A 14,222-nucleotide genomic window follows, 5' to 3' on the forward strand; every position below is an offset into this window, starting at 1 on the left:
TTATTATTGTGTAATAATAATAATAATAATAATAGCTATTTATTTATTTAGTTTTTATGGATTTAAGATCAATAATCATGTACATAAACAATACTTTAAAAAAAAAACATGCACACAGTTAATATATAATTTTCTTTCCAACGGTCAAGGTTTTTTCCCTAAAGTCATTTTGTCAAAAAGGAATGTGTTCTGTGGTTGCCAATTACATGTTGTTTACCTGTATACAAAATTTTACATGAAAGAATACTCTGCTATTAGAAATGCTGCCAAAGAGAGCCCGAATTCTTTCTTCTCTATCCCTTTAACCATGGGCAGAGACATTTCTTAACTGATGAGTAATTCCTTCTCATAGCAAGAAATGAGAAGGAGGTAATGATACAAAACTCCCTATCATAACAGTGGGTGGAGACTTATCATAACATAGTTATGTACTATTATTATGTACTTACAAGTGCTCCAGCTGGCGCATTCTTATACAGGCAGGTGGGATAAAGAGACACATTTAAACATTGTGTCTAATAGTTATGGAGGTATGTTTATTATGTGTGTTTATAGTATAGCAATGGGATCTATGTATACCAATAATGAAACCATATCAAACCGAAATAGACGGCATCCAGTGGTGCCCAGTCACAAATTATTTCCATTAGGCAAATGTCAAGTAGCTGAGGCTTATGTGCACAAAGCCTGCACCTTGACAAAATACCCAGGGCCGTAGAGAACGATCACGGGCCCTGTGGGTAAGAAATACCCGGCCTCTCCTAGTTCTTAATTTTCTTTTATAAAATTAAAAAGTGCTGGTCGGCCTGGGCCCCGTTGATATATTACCGGTTGCCCCCACCCCACCCCACCCCCTTGTCGCCCCTGAAAATACCTGTAGATACGGTGAAAAACTAATTTGAAATGGACAACTTACTTTCAACTATAGTTGAAAGTCAACATAACAGTGAGGAGAACAATGGTTGTTGAATCTATTAGTGTATAGTTCGCGAACTTTGGTTAAGTGTCGATGGTGAAATAACGCACTCGAAGGGGTAGTAAAACTTTGCTTTTGACTTGTATTATAAAGCATTCTCCTCTGGAAACATAGGATATCAATGTCCCTTCTATCTGGTCTGTATATGGGGGCGCTCACCAATTAATATGTACTTTAGAGAGAGTGACGTATGTAAGGTGAAGTAGTTTGCATTTAAAACATGCACAATGGAGAGAATGTTGGCATACCTATATGCTACAGTAATGTAATGTGGATGATATTTCTTTGGATATTGTACTTTTGGAAATTTTACATGATTTAAGCACACTGCTAACTAAAATGACTGCTCCCTTGTGTTAAAAAATCAGCCTGAATTAGTCTAAAGTACACTATACATAGCAGCTATTAAAATAGGGAAAATGAATTTTGCCAGACTAGACAATACCAGCCTCTGAAAGTACAATGAATGAATTACCAAATATGTAAAATGTGAAAAAAAGTTATCGGCTCTTTTTTATACAATTTACCTCTGAAGTTCAGGAAGTGAAAATGACCAAGTAGAGCTAGCACTTTTTTGAAAGGTTCACATTTGAAGTAAGGCCAAGCTGTATACTCTATAACCCATAGTACACCCATCAATCATACATCAAAATAAAGGGAATTGAAGGTTCTTTTAATTATACCTAAGATATACAAGGTCTTTTTTAAATAGCCAGTATAACCAGTGAGGAAAGCCGGGGAAATTCTTTTTCTTTAAAATCTTAACTATGGAAAATGCGAAACTGTATAGCGCCACCTATACCATACGGCATAAGACATGAAAATAATGCTTCTTTTCATTTGTGCAGTGTTTAAATTCTCTTGCAAACAAAGCAACACGGTTTATTTCCCAAACACTGTATTGATTGTGTAGTCTTACAAATTAACATTTCGACCCTGATATTTATGATTGGAGAGGAAGCGGGGGGGGGGAGCATAGTAGAAAACTACTGAAGCATACAACATATCAATTGCTTTGGTCGATTTTTATGATGCAACAGATCAATTGTTATCCAGTCTCTTTCCAATGACCACACCTTGCCGAGGAACTGCCTACATTACTGAACACGTATCGCAAATCCAACCTTATGTACCAGCGTGAAGACATTAGCTAACGGAAGTACAAATAAAATAAAACTTCAAATCGGATGACATAGAAACTACAGCGTTAAAGATTAATGGGACAGCTAATTTCACGTATCATTTGCATCTTGCATGCAATATGCCATCCCAGTTAGATCAGCGATACATTCCGGTACAGCAAGATATTAGAAATCTGCACAATTTAAAACACATGGTAGCTCTCCTATTCAGAGTTCCACAATTATTCTGACAATGAGCTATTTAATAAAATAATTTTTAAAACGGGCCGAGATGTTTATAATCTCCGTATCTACCAAGCAAACTTTATTAAAGATTTGTGATGTTCCTTTTACCTATGATGTCTGACTGGGCCTGTGCCAGTCTGGATGGTGAATTAATCTAACCCCTGTCAGTTGCAATTCGAGAACTCATGCAAACCTAAGCCTGAGGGACAGGAACCAGTTTTGTGTAAAAATTTAATGCCGCTATCAGCGACCTAGTATAAAAATATCATTAAAAAATCAAGTACACAAGTGGGGTCAAAAAGGTCCATATTTTTGGATACATATATTAAAACAACGCCTAAGAATATTATTCACATGACCAAGTAAGTCAATGGCAGTTCATAGCAGAAAAAGTGTATGCACCCCAACCCTAATTTCTACCTGCAATTGTCATGTCTGAAGGTCATTTATGACACCATGTGATGCTCACAGTGTAAACACAAGCCCTTTTCCTAGATGACAATTCTGAAAAAACATTGTGTACTAAACATACTGATTCAACTGAAAATAGTTGTCATCCAAGCTGTTTTTGAAATATTCTACTTGGCCCGAACCCATATGTTTAATGATATGGGAGGCTAGCTCTTCTTCCTAGCCGACTATTGGTATTTCACTATCAACAGAGTAACTATGGAAGGTGTACGTGCCTGACATCAATTTCAAGAACAACACAAGCCCGAAACACCTAGTTCACAAATATATCTATATTTTTAAATAATAAACAATAATAGCTGAAAAAGTCACACCATAGCCTTAAGAAATTTGCCAGGGGCTAATTTACGAAATTGGACCCTTCACCTGAGGCGGCTTATCCCCAGAACTACTGTGATCCCTTGCCTTTTCGAGGCAACTTCAGCTCCATAAGTAACCTGTAGACAATGGCCACAGAACGCCAATAACAAACCCGTATTTATTTGCATGAGCTAGCCTTGTTAAGCAACCGTATGTTATCAATATACAAACCTTAGCTTCTTCTCTTTCTCTTCCTCTCTGTTTATGTATTTACTATGTCGTCTTAACCGTCTAACTTTAAAATAAATCGAATGCTCAGATCACCCGATTCCGTACCCAACTGCTTGAACTCTTTTAGCTCAATAAGGTAAACCTTTGATTGGATGATGTAGGACCAACGGTGTTGGTGTGTAGTGATTGGAGAGAATCCATGTATTCTGATTGGCTATTAGGACAAAAGAATTTCAATCCTAGTCTGTTTCCTGCTTCGTATGGACTCTGGTAACAATTATAACTTCTGGTTCAGGACCCAATAAATGAAGTCCCTGTCTTTTTTTAGAGCATTTGTTTTCTTTTCTCTCATCTCTGTGGTGATACAATAATTATATTTAAGGCATTATGAGTTTGATTTTTAAAATTTGTCTGAAAATGTATATTGTTCGCTAGCATTTATTTTTCGAAAATAAAATGTTTATTTAAATTTAGTTTATCCATATTTTTGTATTTGAAACATATTTTCATTTCGAACTTATATTTTATTACAATTCTGTCTTAACTACATTGAGAACTTCTTATAATTAATGAAGATATAACAAATTTGGTTTCAATTTCTCACGAGGATTTTGGCCAAATCTTGTACCCTGTGCAACACAAGCACAACCGATGCACATTTTCTCGATACTGTTACAAATCTTGTTTGCTTTGAAATTCAGAAAGACGTTGTGTGCAAAGTTGAAATAGGTATGGCATGCACATATAAAAGTTTATTTGAAAAGGACAAATAATTTGATTTAGTACCCACAAATGTAGTCCCAGTCTTAATTTGCCTCTCTCATTTTTGGTAGTGATACAAGAGCTGCATTTAGGCGTTCTTTGTACTGATTAAAAGGTAACTGTTTATTCTTTGAAATTTATTTTAGCAGTGTTGTCTGTGTGTATATCAGCGACAATTGTATATCGGCAACAGTGCACGGTGAGTAATGAGGAATTGATGCTAATATGGAAGAACTTCACTGAGAGTTCATCTTTGAAGGTATTTTAGATTAACATATGCTTTTTTATGATTTGGATACAGTGGAAAGTTCAGTAATGATAAACAAATGTCAAGACCATATAGGAAAAACAATTGTGATTTGAGTCTTTATGCACTCCGCTAGAGGGGCTTTCACGGTTATTATCTCCCCTCGAAAACACCAGAGGGCATATCGGTGCAACTCACTTCCTGATAGTTCAGTCAGTTAAGATGGCAGATGTAGATCAAGAAAATGTGACAGACCGCTCACATTATGCAAGCAGGATCGATATCTCACTATCTTAAAAAGAAATTCTATCAATATTTGATCAATTTTTTTACATCGTTTTTTTTCTTCTTTCCACTAACTTGAGCTGCTCCCAGCTTTCAAATATATATTCTCTGCCCATTTCAGAACTTCATTATCTTTCCATTACTACCTTATGCTCTAGTTTGTATTATTTGATTGTGCGAAAATATATCGCTGCGTAAAAAGTTCTTGCAATTTATCTAGCTTGAAGAATAATGAAAATATGTTTATGTTTTACAGCTTCAATCGTAGCAGTTAATGGAGGTTGAACGAAAAAGAGAAAAAAATTATAACTTCTTAAGGTTCTTTTATTATTGATTTAGACTGTTGCTTTTCTATTAATGTTCATTATATTTTTCATGAAATACCTTGAGTTTTTCAAAATGCACAAATGTCAACCACGCTTGAACAGACAGGCGCACGTACGAGTCTCCTTGGTGATTATTTTAATTTTATTTCCTTGAAGGTTGGAAATTTTAGGTTATACAGTTTGGAGAAATATCGATGTTAGACACACTATACATATATAAGACATTTGTGGCTCTCACCTATTTGCCTGTCTGTATGTATGTATGTCTGTCTCCTTTCATCTGGTGCATGGGCATGTATATCCTCGAATGAATGTGTGTTCGCATACGTATATTACATAAACATACTTTTGGTTAAAAACGAGTATAAAATGATGCTAAGATAGAAAGAGTGACTGATAGATAAAGACAACAAATATGAATATTTGTGAGTATCCATTTATTATTGACTTGTACAGCATGTTCTTACAAGCAGTCACGTTTTTTAAATCATACTGTTTGCAATTTTACATGCGGTCACGTGGATCAATATTGATTTAAAAGGCGAACCAAAGTAATAGGACGGAATCTGGGGAATAATTGGATCTTTAAAACTAACATATTTGATGTAAGGAACTTTAGACAGACTTAAACTAATTTTAAGAAGGATGTTCTAGATGAATTTGCTGGTGGCAATCAGATATGTTGTCTAAAGACCCCAGCAAATTTGAGAGTTATTACAAAGTGTCAGCATAAGCAAAGAAAAATCATGCTGAAAGTTATTGCATGTACCGTCCGATACTTGATGTTTCAAAAGTCAAAAAGAAAATGAAACAAAAAAAAAAACGTCATTGGGTATGTTATTTAATCTGAATATTGTACGATATTTACACCCAAATATGAATAAATATTCCGTCTGCATTAATTACGCTCCTTTATCGTTATTGTAGCTAATGTAATAATAGTTTTGTTAAAAAACTGTGTTGAATTTTAAAAAAAAAACTGTTCTGGTTTAAAATATTCAGCATTTCAAATCAGCTGACTATCGAATTCATGTTATAATTTTTCTTATCGAACTTGTGTTATAACTTTCTTAACTCGTGTTATAAACAGACTATTAGCCTTGCGAAAGTAACTGAGAAAGAAGGATATATCAACATATGAAAAATGCAAATTGTTGAGATTGTTTTCGTTAAAGTTATATAGCAAAAATGTGTAATAAATGTTTAAAATCGGAGTGCAAAATGAAATATTCCTACAAATGTATCTGAAATTATGGATAATGAATCTATATTATCAGGTATGGACAGTGTATTTAATTTAATTATTTGATGTCATTTAAGTATGGAAAGTAAATATTATTTAATTATCTAACCAAATGTAAGTATGGACACTGAATCTAATGATCTGATTTAATGTCTATAATTATTATCCTAGTATGAACAAAAGCTGTTAGACGTACATAATTTATTCATTTGCTTAACCATAGTGATCTGTAGTACAGCAAAGATTCCTTCCTTTGTTGACTTTATGTTTCGCTAACCAAGTGTAGAACGGTGAACTATCCGGAACTGGAAATTTTTGTGGGCATGCGCATTGGAGGTAATTTTAGGCGCTACGATCAGTAACTCAGTTGCAACCGTGAAACCTACTAAGTCAGGTCTCACTGGACAGTGTTTCTTTGTTGTTGTTTATTGTGGGGCGTTTCGGGGGGTGGGTGAGGGGCGGTTTGGGTGAATTTTCATAAAACAATGACCTATTGCAGAAAAGTGAGAATAATTTTACATCAAAGACACAAATTAAAACTAACTTGTCTTTTTTGTAGAAAGCATGCTTGTACGATTTTGACTGAGATATTCAGGGTTATTCCTTGTACCACTGGTGCCTTCTATATTGAACACACACTACCACCAACCCCTCTTTTTACATTCATTTTTGATAGCAAAGGACTATTTTAAATATTTTCCAGTGACAAGGCCGCGAAAAGATTTAGTATGGAGCCTATGCATGAATACAGTTCACTATTACTATAACAAATTAACATACTTCTCATCACCCCTCAAACTTTTCGATTTTTAGATATCTACCTTCGTAGTAGACATACGTAAATATGTAGGACCAGTAGGCTGCTCATTTGCAGCACAAGTTACGCATTTGATCTCCAATGCTATTCTGACTATGACATGCAGTCATCAAACAAACCAAGCCATTTTCAAGGCAATACAACGTAAATGTAAAATACATTACAGTGTGTATGTGTGTGTGTGTGTGTCTGTGTGTGTGTGTGTGTGTGTGTGTGTGTGTGTGTGTGTGTGTGTACTATTTGGATTATCAAAGTAGCTATGGCAAGTTTTTTGTCATATTGCTACAATGTCTGCAGCGCGGCAGTTCATAGTGATGTCTAGCACTGGGGCATCATGCCGGAGACATATATCATCATGTCTAACTCAGTCACATTATTTTAACACCAGGCCAACCAGTCCTAACACTAAAATCTTAATGCTGAGACCCAAGCAAGTCAGCTGCTAGTACCATTTTTATAAGTCTTTGGTATGACACGGCCGGGGTTAGAACCCACCAGCCGCAAATGCAGTGTAACACATGACAGATTTAGCTTATGTGTGAATTTATAAACGTTAGTTTTATGATAATTAGGCTCATGCCTTTCACCTTAAAAATTTGGAGTGGGGTGTCAAAATACGAAACTGTGCAGTCAGACCTTAAGGTGAACGCCACCGCCATATTTCACGGGTGATGAAAAATGGCTGCATGGGAGAAAGCTCGGTAATCAAACTGTGGCAAATTTATTTGCTGGCTTTTCTGTCTGTTAGGGACACAGTACCAACATTATTAATACTTTCGGTTTGATCTATAGCAGTCTAATCTTGTTTTCAAACCTAACCAGCAAATCGTTCATATAATTATTTTTTAGAAAATACTTAACATTCCCGAAGTACATCTCAGCTCCATAGAATGTATGTTGTTGATATTGCTCCTGTTGCTTTCATGTTTATAAAAGAAAGTATAGTATGCTAGTAAATATGGAGGAAATGTAGAGTAGATTCTGATTTCACTTTCACTAAAACACCCATTTTTGGAAGTTGATATATTATGGATAACTATACTTGCATAATATATGTAAATAATTGATAATTAGTCTATTTTGTACTGAAGCTGACACACGCACTCTGTTTTACAAATTATCACGTGTCGAGATAGTAAAGATTAGAAACAAATTCACGATATTTATTTAAGAAGTACTTTACACGAGTGCTCGTTCTTCAATTAAGGAGTCACCAGTGGATCAGTGGTTTGCATGCCAGACTCGCAACTGAAATGGTGTGAGTTCAAAACCTACCGCTGGATTATCTTGTCTTGCTTACTGTAGCGTGGCTCTGGGAAAGGCACTTTACTCCAGCTACCTCCTGTGCTGCTCTACCATATAACTTTAAGCCAAGAAAACCAATAATTATGTAATTAACATTTATGAAACGAGTTGCAAATGAAAACAAAAATTGTAAGGATCAATATATCGCATGATAATTCTCTGTTTTTGTACAATAAAACCTCAAAATATAATGGGCATTCAGATATCTTGGACATGACGCCATTGTCAGCAAGCTTTATAAAATTCAGCAAACAATTTATTTCCCTATAACACAAAGTGAAAATGACAAAAAAATAACTTTATCTTGTATCAATGAAATGTTCGTGTACCGAGGATCTAAATCATATTAAACTAACTGAGTTGTGCAGGCAATAGGTTGAAATCGAAAATCGGTGACTTGTTCATCACAGACAAACTACCAAAGGTTTTAATCGGTTGGAAATATTTCTATTTTTCATTGGTAATATCATTTTGCAAACTATATTATAGTCAGGTTGCCTGTGTCCCGGAACGTATACATATTTACCAGCAGGGGCGCCCGCATAATTTTTATTAGGGGGGGTGGGCTTGTTGTTGTCACCTATTAAGTTTTACGGATGTAGAACAAAACATGTTTAGAGGTGAAGTTGGGAGGGTGGAAGTGGCCCCTATGTGCGGGCGCCCACGCTGAACGGCACATTTGTCGTCTGTTTGTGGGGCTTGGGCTGTACTAAGCAAGCGAAGTCTATATTATTTGGAAGTTGTTATTCGCGTATTTTTCCATGTCCTGATGCCTGATGTTGCTAATTTTTTTATATAAAGTTACGTTAAAAATCTAAACCACACACTTTAACACTTGCCCTGAAAGATTTCGCCCCAGAAAGTCTAAAATGCTGACTATAATTCGCGTAAAATGCCAACGTAATATATCTTTCAATGTGTAATAGAGACATATTGACTATTGTTTGTGTGTAATAAGTATATGTTCAAAAGCCACATTTGAAAAATGAATCATTTGTCCTTCTGCAAATGTATGTATGAAGTTTTTCATAACATCATTATCTTAAACAGTTCGATAATTAGTGACATGTCACGTACGCGTGTGTGTGTGTGTGTGTTTGTCAGATACAGCACTTATACGCCATGACCCATTTATATTTAATTCTAATACTAGGCGAAATTGTCTTTGTTGTATGTTTCTGATATCCAATATTATGTGACAGAAAACGAAATTTGTTTGCGAAAAAGATATCTATGCAATTCGTATGAAACTAATTTATATACATGTACCAGGAGGTCATTATTATGTCACTGCTTTTACAGGTATTCTTGAGTTACATCCCTTGTAATGGCTTAGGAACTGACTTACGGTCGGAATTCACAAAATAAAAACCTCAGCGCTGCTTTCGTATGTATCCGTCTTTATTTTCTTTTTCAGTCCGTAGTAGATTGAGTCAGTCTTAAGTTAAGTTTAGCTCGTGCACTGAAAACCGTAGGGTCGCGCGCCTTGTTGTGTGTCCTGATGCCTTAAAACAGCCAAAGTTCGATCTTTCTGAAAACATTTCTCGTGTCTTTTCTTACAGGTAGCATTTATTATACTATTCTATGCAATGCATTCATATTTAGTGCGAGTTGGTGTAGGAATCATTTTTTTCTTCTTCAAATGCATTACTAGGTCTCATTTAGTTTCCAAGCTTTAGTAATATGAATCATTCCATTCACACTCGAATGGACGAGGGTAGAATAAACGTTTATTTTCTCCGACAAGATGGCCATGTTCTTATTTCATTACAGGCTATATCAACGGTTACTAATTTAGTTTTTGAAGAAGGTATCTTTAGCGGATTTTCCAAAAACACTCTTGGTCTCCTTTTCGAGGAATCGATTTTCCTACCTGTTTCTCGATCTCTCCTGTAAACAGTGGCGTACAATGGCGCCCCGGGGTCTCTCTCTCTCTCTCTCTCAAAAGTCATTTGTGTTGGTAATTTGCTTAATTGTCTTTTTTTAAATAAAAATATTCATGTGAGAATAATGAAGAGAAACAATTTTACAAACATGGACCGAGAAAGATTTTGCAGCCTGGAGCTACCTTTTTCTTTCTTTGCGTTTTAGCAAACTTTTAAAATTTGCCAACCATGTACAGTTCTGAAAATACACGTGTATATCATTACAAACCTCAACCTATTTCGTACCAACTGGCTAATTAACAGAAGATTAATTGTATTCTGTCCCGGAAATGAGGATAAACTGAGATTCATATTGAGTTTGATTTTACGCTAGTAGTAACTGACCGTTAAAAAAAAAAAAAAAAAACGTCTTTTCTGACTGGTTGATACAAAACTCGAAGTTCAAACTCGAGTTCAGACGTTTTATGATCTAAGTCCACTAGACTGGTTTTTCTAGTTTGACGCGTACGAATTTACAGTATCACTTGTATACGAGCTCTGTAATAGCATTTCAGTCAGTTCATTTTTTTTAAATTTCCTTTTTCCTTTTTTGTGAACACTCATGTTATATATATATATATATATATATATATATATATATATATATATATATATATATATATATATATATATATATATATATATATATATATATATATATGTATATATGTATATGTATATGTATATATATATATATATATATATATATATATATATATATATATATATATATATATATATATGTATATATATATGTGTATATGTGTGTATATATATATATATATATATATATATATATATATATATATATATATATATATATATATATATATATATATATATATATATATATATATATATATATATATACTCATAGAACCACTATCAGTATGCAGTTATAACACATAATAAATATGATGGCTTTAAAACGTGCAACAAATCACAAATCACATACAACTTCAGGACACAAAATAATTTCCTCAGCAACACGAGTCTAATACAAATTAGAATTTTTGGAATTTTTCCCAGTCCAAACCTCGCTTGCTGCATGGGCATATTGCATTTAATATTGGTGGCTTGCTGCGTGGGTATATTGCATTTAATATTGGTGGCATGCTATTGATAAATTCGTGTCCAGTCTCTCACAAAAAATGTTCCAAAGTCTCGTAAAATACTCTTTTTTATAATACCTTACTAACGTGATAGTTCTCTTGATAGGTGGGTAGGTAGATAGGTAGATAGGTAGGTAGGTTGTTGGTTTGTTAGTCATGAGGCTTATGAGCTTGAATATAATATTAAAATGTGTTGACTTCAATTTCAATCAAATTCCTTTAAATTAAGCATGTCTACGCAAATGTATGTATGTATGTATGTACGTACGTACGTACGTACGTACGTACGTATGTATGTGTGTATGTATGTATGTATGTATGTATGTATGTATGTATGTATGTATTTCCCACATCACATAAATTATGTACAGTTGATTTGATGATAACCTTGGAATGAAGAATCCTAACTCACTAGGTGGTATTTTGTAAAATGAAACTAACTCTGCTGTCAGCCCGTTTGGGCAAGACAATAGCGTCAAATTGGAACAACATGAGCATCTCAACCGGCATGTAATCTAACAAAGACATGAAAGAGTCTTCATTCTCGCGATAAGATCTCGCCCGAAACGAGACTCCGCGAAGATGGTGCGATAACCAGTGAGGTGTCGGATAATATAAATCAAAACTCTCCAGTGAACACTTTACATTTAGTCAGTGGTACTAACAATCAAAGCACCATCTTTACTCACATCTTATGCAGACAATAATCAGTTCGCAATCGGATGAGAGAAGATAATCTTTCTTGCTAATAAACTGTGACGTACGAAAATCTGTGGCAGTGGGTGAGAAAGTGCGAGCACCTTAATTAATTTTGAAAACAAAAGTGGTTGCTATCTCAATTAACTTTGATTTTGAGCCTCATAATTATATACTACTATGAATTAAAAAAAATAATTCCTTATCAATAAAGCCTTGTATTTTTGTATAAACATAAAAAAATGCATCAATATTTTGTTGTTTGGTGATAATCAGCATCGGATTTAGTACTCATTCACTGCAAGAACAACGGTCGCGCATCCAACAAGATAATCAACAATAATTAGTCCTTTTAAATGCCAAAACAAATTTAAAATTGTTTCCAAAACAAAAACGTCCATGTTTACAAGGGACAAGAACTGTTAATTGTCAACATTCTTTTTAAATTTTATGACCAGCATAAACTTTAAAAAAAAATATAAATATTTCCCCATTTGGAGCGCTCCTTTTGTTAATATTGCTAAGGATTTTTCACCACTTGTGTTCGATGGACTGCAAGGACTTACTTGGATTGCTACGGCATGTTTGCTGCGACTTGGAGCAACCAACAAGATATTTCTGACTGAACGCTTTGTTGGTTTATTCAGAATGCTACAACATTTTCAGTACCCAAGATACGAACCTCGATAATTGTCGAATTACTGAGAGTCACGTCTCAAACAGTCTGCATGCCTACCTGTCGTGGCCAATAACGTCAAAAGACCGGGAATTCCAGCGAAAATGACATTTGCAGGACAAAATGCAATAAAAGTCAGACAATAGGTCACATGACTCGCATGTCAGATAAAACTGCACTTGTCACATTTGGCATTGGTTGTTTCATGTTGTCATTTAACCAAGTGCCATTGCACTGAAAGTACCGATTCATATCATGTAGTATTGTATTGTAACATTGGTGCTCTCAAAATGAACATCACTGGACCATTGTTACAATAGTTTCTATAAAGAATTATAGCTAGAACTTCTCATGTAACTTTCTTCTCTAGAATAATCGTAAGAAATTAATTTTTCTGTAACTTTGATCTCAAGAACTGTGGTTAAAACGTATTCTGTAACATTTTTATTTCTCGAATTACAGAATTTGCTTAAACAGTGACTTCAGTGATTCTCCAGTGCGTGAAGTATTTATTATAACTGAATGTTTTAAATTAATTTTTTATTTAAAAAAAAGTCATTTGAACACTTTTCTCTAACTATCTCAAGGAGTTTTTGATGACTTGTAAGATATGTTTAGGCTCAAAGTATTCAGTTTTAATTAAATTAACTAATCTCTTAAAATTACTGAAATAATTTTATCTTGATGTTTGAACAGGGCGGATTGTTAGATGTGGCATAGTGTTTTTTGATAAATGAAAAGTTGTCGTGAATCACACTTTCGTAGTAGGTTGTTTATTTTTTTTAAATGCAACTTGTAATACTCGTAGTCTTTTAATTTTGTTTAATTTACAACGAGTCTACTATCCGCATTTTGAATTTATTAGAAAATGGTGGTGGTCGCGTGTTTTAGGATCACTTGTCGGTGGTCTAGCACGTACGGTATATATCTACTACTTTTATCGTTTGTCATAAAGCTCACTCTACGAACCTTGATGAAGTTTTCTAAACGTTTACAATGTGTTTTTAGCATCCCCAAACCAAACTAAAAATAGTAATTTACTAGTGTTTTATTTATCGTTTCCTGTACGCATGCTAGATTCAGTTGTTTTGAGATAGATAAATACACATTTTACAAAGACAGTAACCATCATATACGATTATGTCGATGCAATACGATGTAAGGAACGTCGATTTTCTTAATAATAAAAACGTACAGTTTTTTTTACACATCTGTCTGGCGAATCAAGGATGCTTGCTCGAGATGTTATGATATTAACGAATCGTCATAACTTCATTATGCAGACGCTAATGGGCATTCTACTTGCGAATTTAAACATTTGCCGCGTCAATCAACCGAATGACAAGGCACCACCCACAACCTTGACCTTTCCCCTGTGTTTTGACTTCGTGCCAACCTCGTTCTATTTCTCATCAATATTGGATGAGGCATAAATAATTTCTGACAGGTCGGGGGCACTGAATCATCATGCATAGCAACCAAG

The 14,222-nt window shown here is 34.5% G+C and overlaps 1 protein-coding gene across 1 annotated transcript in view; it reads right to left on the reverse strand.

The window, feature by feature from the left end:
- The window catches only part of LOC149780894 (transmembrane prolyl 4-hydroxylase-like), a 140,514-nt gene that overhangs the window by 39,572 nt on the left and 86,720 nt on the right, over positions 1–14,222 (reverse strand). The gene's annotated exons all lie outside the window — the stretch shown is intronic.

Source organism: Sinohyriopsis cumingii, chromosome 16 (genome assembly GCF_028554795.1).
Source record: "Sinohyriopsis cumingii isolate HCF-2022 chromosome 16, ASM2855479v2, whole genome shotgun sequence".
NCBI lineage: Eukaryota > Metazoa > Mollusca > Bivalvia > Unionida > Unionidae > Sinohyriopsis > Sinohyriopsis cumingii.